We start from the raw sequence: 6,468 nt of genomic DNA, 5'->3' as shown, positions 1-6,468 counted from the left end.
TCTACTCCGATATAATGCGACCCGATATAACACGAATTCAGATATAACATGGTAAAGCAGTGCTCCGGGGGGGCGGGGCTGCATGCTCCGGTGGATCAAAGCAAGTTCGATATAACGCGGTTTCACATATAACGCGGTAAGATTTTTTGGCTCCTGAGGACAGCGTTATATCGGGGTAGAGGTATATTTGCTTATGTGATGGTCATTTGGGGACAGTCTTTTTTTCTTATACCACTTGAACAATATTTGGCCTGGGCAAAATAGTGGAATTCTAGAAGAATCAGTATTTTAAAAAAAACATAAAAATAGTTAGTTCAAACTCAGGAGAGCGAGTGAACAGTCACAAGTAGAGATAATAAAGAATATGGATTCATCTATAGTGTAGCCAATTCTATATATCAAGAGCTGACTGGAAAACAATTCCATTTAGCAGAAACTTTCAGAATTAGTTTTTGTTCTGTATCAGAATAAAGCCAAAATATTTTGAGGATTTTTGTGAGACAGAATTGTCACCCACACAGCCCTGGTAGTGCTCCCTATGGCTGGACACCCATCAGGCTTCTGTGTTGGATTGCCATCCACTGGGACCCAGCTGCCTTAAGCTTCCCTTGATCTGAGTAGGCTACAACACAGTCTATTTCCTTGGCGTCTTTTGCACTGGGCACGGGCTCTTACTTCTTCACAGAAATGGGACCACAAGGCCCAGTTACCTGGGCCTCCAGGACCAGTGGTGACTCCTCAGAAACTTCACCACACCCTGTCCCAGAACTGCAACCATATGGGTGCTCTAGGTTTGCAGTATAACTCTTCAGAGGTACATGTTAGGTGAAGCAAAAAGACACACTGCATAAGATTCTAAATACCATTACTTTTTATTTAGCACAAGACATACACAGTTGTAGACAAAATAATAGACACTCCTATATGCATTTCCCTATCTCAATTTCCTCTGGAGAGTTCTTTGTTCTTAGGGCAGAGTCCTCTGAGAAGTCCGAGTTCCCCCTCTTGTTTATGGCTTCTCTTCAGAATCATGGTGTGTGTGTGTGTCTCGCTCCTTCCCTCTGCTCCAAATCTACTTGCTTCCTTTCATCTTGGCTGATTCTGCAGTTAACAGAAACAAAAGCATTCCCATCTCTCCTGCCCAAAATTCCCCAGTATCCATCATTTCAGTATCCACTGCCCTTTTCAAGAACACAACCCTGACGTATACCGGGGACCCCCTGTATATATAGACAGATTCCAGAAAACATCACAGGAAATTGTCAAAATGTCCATTTTCCAAATTAAAAACTCAGAGAGAAAGAGAGAAATTACATGTGTCTAGAAGGAGTGTGGCCTGGGGATTAGGGCATTGATTTAGGAGGTAGAAGATCCAGATTCAACTCCCTGTTCTGTCTGGTTTAAAGGAGAGATCTTCTAGCCCTATCATTCGGATATAGGCAAAGGAGGGACTTGCACTTTGGTCTCCCACATCCCAGGCCAATGCTCTTACCATCAGTCTATAGCCTGAGAGTCCCTTGCCCCACTCCCAATAATGATAACTCCAACATGTTCCCAACCAGTTTTTCACCTGCTAGAACTGTGGCTGAATAAATGGTCTGGAGACTTTACATGTAGTAACAGATCCTAACATTAGCCAGTTACATGCTGATAAACTAACAGGCCTTTAGTTATTTTTTCCCTTTTATGTTAACATGCTTAGTTGTTAAACACAAAAATAAGGTAAAAATCTAAAGATCAGGACAATGAAAGATTTAAATTAAATGCCTATTTCTGTATCTAACAAAGTGCCACCTGCTGTTTGCAATGTTTTTTGTTTGTACAACGAGGAGAGTTTAGCGTTAAGATCAGATGCAAAGGGCTCAGGATTACCACCTTCCTCCTGCTTCGTCAGGTTACTTTTATGAGTTTACACCAGCCTACATTTTCAAAAGTGACCAGTGATTTTGAATCACCTCAATTTTGGGTGGCCGACTTGAGATGATCTAAAAGAGTGCTGAGCATCTGCCCTCTGAAAAAAAATCAGATCACTTTGCTGTATCTAAAATGGGGTAACCCAAAATGGAGATGCCCAGAATCCCTCATCGCTTTTGAAAATATAGGCTTTCATTTTGCATCAAAATTGCAGGTAACAAATTAATATACTGTAACATTGCTGTAGTATATGGAGTTAAATTCTACAATTAGGTAATCTCTTTAAACTAGCACCTCATAGAATATTAATATTTTCCAGCTAAAATCAACAAGATTTTATCCGTAACTTTTGAAAATAACATTTGAAAATATATTTTTTTTCTGCTTCACTGATTGACTGATTATCATGCCTGATCTGGTTTTATTTCTACCATTGTCACAGATCAGGGTAAAAAGCTTCCTCAATAATAAGTTTTCATCGACAAGTTACTTCTGTAAAATCTGAGATGAAAGACAAAAGGATCGGACGAGAACTTTCTCCTCTCCTTTCCAAAATATTGTCACCACCATACCAGGCAAATAAAACACAGAAAAGTTCTAAAACAGTCAGCCATTTTATTGCAGGAAAGGAAATTCTGATCTAAATCAAGGTTGATCTTATATGCTCTGTAGAAGGAAATATGGTCACAATTAGAGTCCAAAGATTGCTTTTAAAAATACATCCCCTTTGTCCTGTTCTAACCCCCCTCCCCAAACAATCCCTCCTTCCTCCCCTTCCCCCAGTCAAAAAGATTTGTTCAGCATAGTGCTCAATGAAGAACTTTAACTGGGTTACTCTTTGACATTTATCAATTTTTGGTCTTCTGAATTCAATGTATGAAGAAATGGTAAACCATTTGGAAAGATACATGGCTGTATACAAATGGTCAGTGGACATTAAGATATGACTAGTTTCACACAAATGCAAGCATTTTTAAAATTATATTTTAAAAACAGAATTTAGTGCTTGTGACTAGAGCTAATCAAATAATTTTTCTCTTCATGGAAAATTTAAACTTTTTTAGGGGAAAAAATTCAGCTGAAAACAAATATTTTGATTCGGAAATGCTACTGCGGTACTTCATGGAAGGTGTAATTCATGTGCCTCATTTAAGCCAGATTCCCTGGTCAGACTATATCTTCCATGATGTACCACAGTCTCACCTGTTCGAGAGAGGAGGTGATGCACTGCAGGAGTCCCTGGATATAATGCATCATGGGAGATGTAGTCTGGTTAGGGAGCCCAGTCCACAGAAGAGAATGGGGACATGAGGCAACCAAACTACAAATCCCATGAGGCACCTTAGCAGTATTCACACATACAAAATGGGAAGTGGCTGCCTAGAAAAGAGTATTGTGGAAAAAAATGGGTTTGTTTAATCTGGAAAAGAGAAGATTGAGAGGGGACATGATAGTTTTCAACTACATAAAAGGTTGTTACAAGGATGAGGGAGGAAAAATTGTTGTTCTTAACCTCTGAGGATAGGAGAAGAAGCAATGGGCTTAAATTGCATCAAGGGAGGTTTAGGTTGGACATTAGGAAAAACTTCCTACCTGTCCGGATGGTTAAGCACTGGAATAAACTGCCTAGGGAGGTAGTGGAATCTCCATCATTGGGGATTTTTAAGAGCAGGTTAGACAAACACCTGTCAGGGTTGGTCTAGAGATAATACTTAGTCCTGCCTTGAATGCAGGGGACTGGACTAGATGACCTTGTGAGGTCCCCTCCAGTCCTAAGATTCCGTGATTCCCAAATCAAAATATAGCAGTTTTCAGCCTATATATATTAAAAAAAAAAAGAAATTTCCCATGGAAAGCAGGCACTTTTTGAAAATAATTTTGTTTAGCCAAAAACTCAATTTTCCACCAACAGTTTTAATGGATGATTTTCACCCAACCCTACTTGTGACACGCTAGACCAACAGTACTGGACATGGAAATCTTCTTGGTTCCCAAGTATGGGTACAAAACTGACAGTGACAGTGCAGGTTTCCCCACACTGCCTAACCCTGCACTAGAGCAAAGACATCAAGGGGCCAGAGGATTGACCAGATGCAGGGCTTGGTTCACCATTGCCCGACATCTTGTCATTTACACCATTGTAAAATGCTATCACTCTGACTGGCAGTGAGGCAGAAATAAAGTGTCCCTGATCAACACCATCACAGGTTTCCTACTTACCAAATACAGAACCAGCTCTGTCAGCCATAAACCACTTACTCAAAAGCATCAGCACTGGACATATTGTTGCCAGAGCAGGGGCATGTCAGGGGCTGCCTAGAGGGAGGAGGGTATAGGTTAGGGGCATGGAGCTGAGATCCCAGTCTCCCAGCAGGGAGCAGATCTGAGAGCCCTGACGGTAGCTGGACTCCAGCAGGGAGCTCCACATGGAGCTGAGAGCCCTGGCTTTCGGCCTTCCACGCTGCCCTTCTTAAGTTGGTGGAAGTGCTTCTGGTGAGGACACGCACCACCGACAGAAGGAGGGTGTGGACATGGAAAACTGCAGTAATTTCTGTGGTGTCTGTAAATTGACCTAACATAGGTCAACTTAAGTTTGTAGTCTCCGTTGGAAGGCAGGCACAGACCCTAAGCATCAGGAAGAGAAAAAGCAGGCCATATAGGGACATTACAGGTAGGCACATCTTTCATCTAAAGAGAGGTGACCATGCCCACTATTCCTTCTTATTTTTTTCCCTCTGTAAAATAGGAACACATCAATACTAATGACTCAGAGAGATGTGAGTCACCTACCCAAGGCCACACAACAACAATTTATAGAACACAAAAGTCCTAGCTCCCAGTCTTGTCCTCTAACCTACTCACAACACCTCTCTCCATAGACCATGAAATCATTGCTAAAAAGGATAAATAATGTAAGGAATTGCTAGCAAATCTCTTATATAATTTGTTACATCACTCAGGTTGTTTTAGGATGTAGACTTTGATTGTTATTAGATGACACCACATAAACCAATGTGATGTGATACAAAGAAGAAGAGTCTGAAAAGTTTGATACATTATTATGTTTATAAATTCTTCTGGTCCAGATACTAAATAATTGGTAGAGCTGGTAATAACCCAAAGTAATATTATATTACCTAGATCTAGATCTGTCTTTGGCCCACTGTTCTGATGACCATATTATACATCACCTTGATATATTAACAAAACAAAAGCAAAACAAAACAACTGACCCCCTCTCCCCCCTCAGAACACAATGTAGCCCAGAGAAAAAACAGTGGGAAGAAAGAATGTACATATTTGTGCACCCAACTGACTACATACTGTACATTGGCTAATGTGTGTTCTTTATCAAAGCATCCAGCACAAAGGAAGCCTGTTTCAAATACTGGCACTGTTAAAAGAAGAACAAGAATGATCAAGGAAAATAGAATAAGCAACTCCAAACATGTGAGCAGTGGCTTGCCACAGAACAACACATTATTTGTTAATTATTTTTTATAGTTGGTTTTCCTAAAGTATTATGTAATATTTTGATGCACACTCTCAAGGTAACTAGGGCATTAGCAAGAGTTACCAAATAGGTTAATGTTAGTATTGGTTTGGAAGGTGTCCAAAATACAGAAACTGTTCTACAGAGAAAGCTACAGTGATTATTTTAACAATGGCCATATTAATCTGCTGATCAAATAGTTACACAAAAAGTAATACTATTTTCTTTTTCAGTGGTTTCCTCAGTTTTCTTTGCTCTTCAGGTTAAGACACTGATTACTCAGAATTGGTTAGTCAATATTTTGGTCATTTTGTTACAATCATAGACTATTCAAGTTCTGTATTTCTGTCCATCTCTATGAATCTGGATCTTCCATTTATCCTCCAAAATGGTGTCTATCATGCACAACTTTATTTGATGATCCCAACATGAAACTGACTAGGCCCAATGCTTGAATGGTATATCAGTGGGGCAAGGCAGCAGCAGAAGAAAAGATAGGAAGACCACAAAAGCCAGAATGTTTATTCTTTAAAACTGTACCCATTTTCTTATATGGTTGAAGGGGTCAACTCACTACTGCCACCTCCTTGTGGCTGGGCATGGTGTGGCCTCTCTGCATCTGTGGTGGCCTTCCTCTTGCTGTGACGTGGCCTTCCAGCCAGGTCACTTTGAAGTATCTCCCATTCCAGAGTAGCCTATGAACAAAACACAAGGGTAGGGTTACCATATTTTGTGCCTCCGAATGGAGGACACTCCACGGCCCCCCGCCCCGCCCCCAGCCCCGCCCAACCCCGCCCCCTCCCCAAAGTCTCCGCCCCCTCCCCTGCTTCCCGGGAATATTTGATTCCCGGGAAGCCTGAAGCAGGTAAGGGGGTGTGGGGGGAGGAGGCGTGGCCCAGGCTGGCCCCCTGGCGTTTCCAGCCTGGGTCAGCTCGGGCCCTGGGGTGCCGGCCCCGGCCGACCACCCCCGGCCGCCCAGCACTGCCGGCCCCCAGCGGCCCGGCGCACCCCCCCGCTCCCGGCCCCGCGGGCCCGGCTGACCCGGCTCCCCGCCGGCCGGG

This window comes from Trachemys scripta, chromosome 1 (assembly GCF_013100865.1).
Source record: "Trachemys scripta elegans isolate TJP31775 chromosome 1, CAS_Tse_1.0, whole genome shotgun sequence".
Lineage (NCBI taxonomy): Eukaryota > Metazoa > Chordata > Testudines > Emydidae > Trachemys > Trachemys scripta.
Note: the sequence above shows the minus strand (reverse complement) of the source record.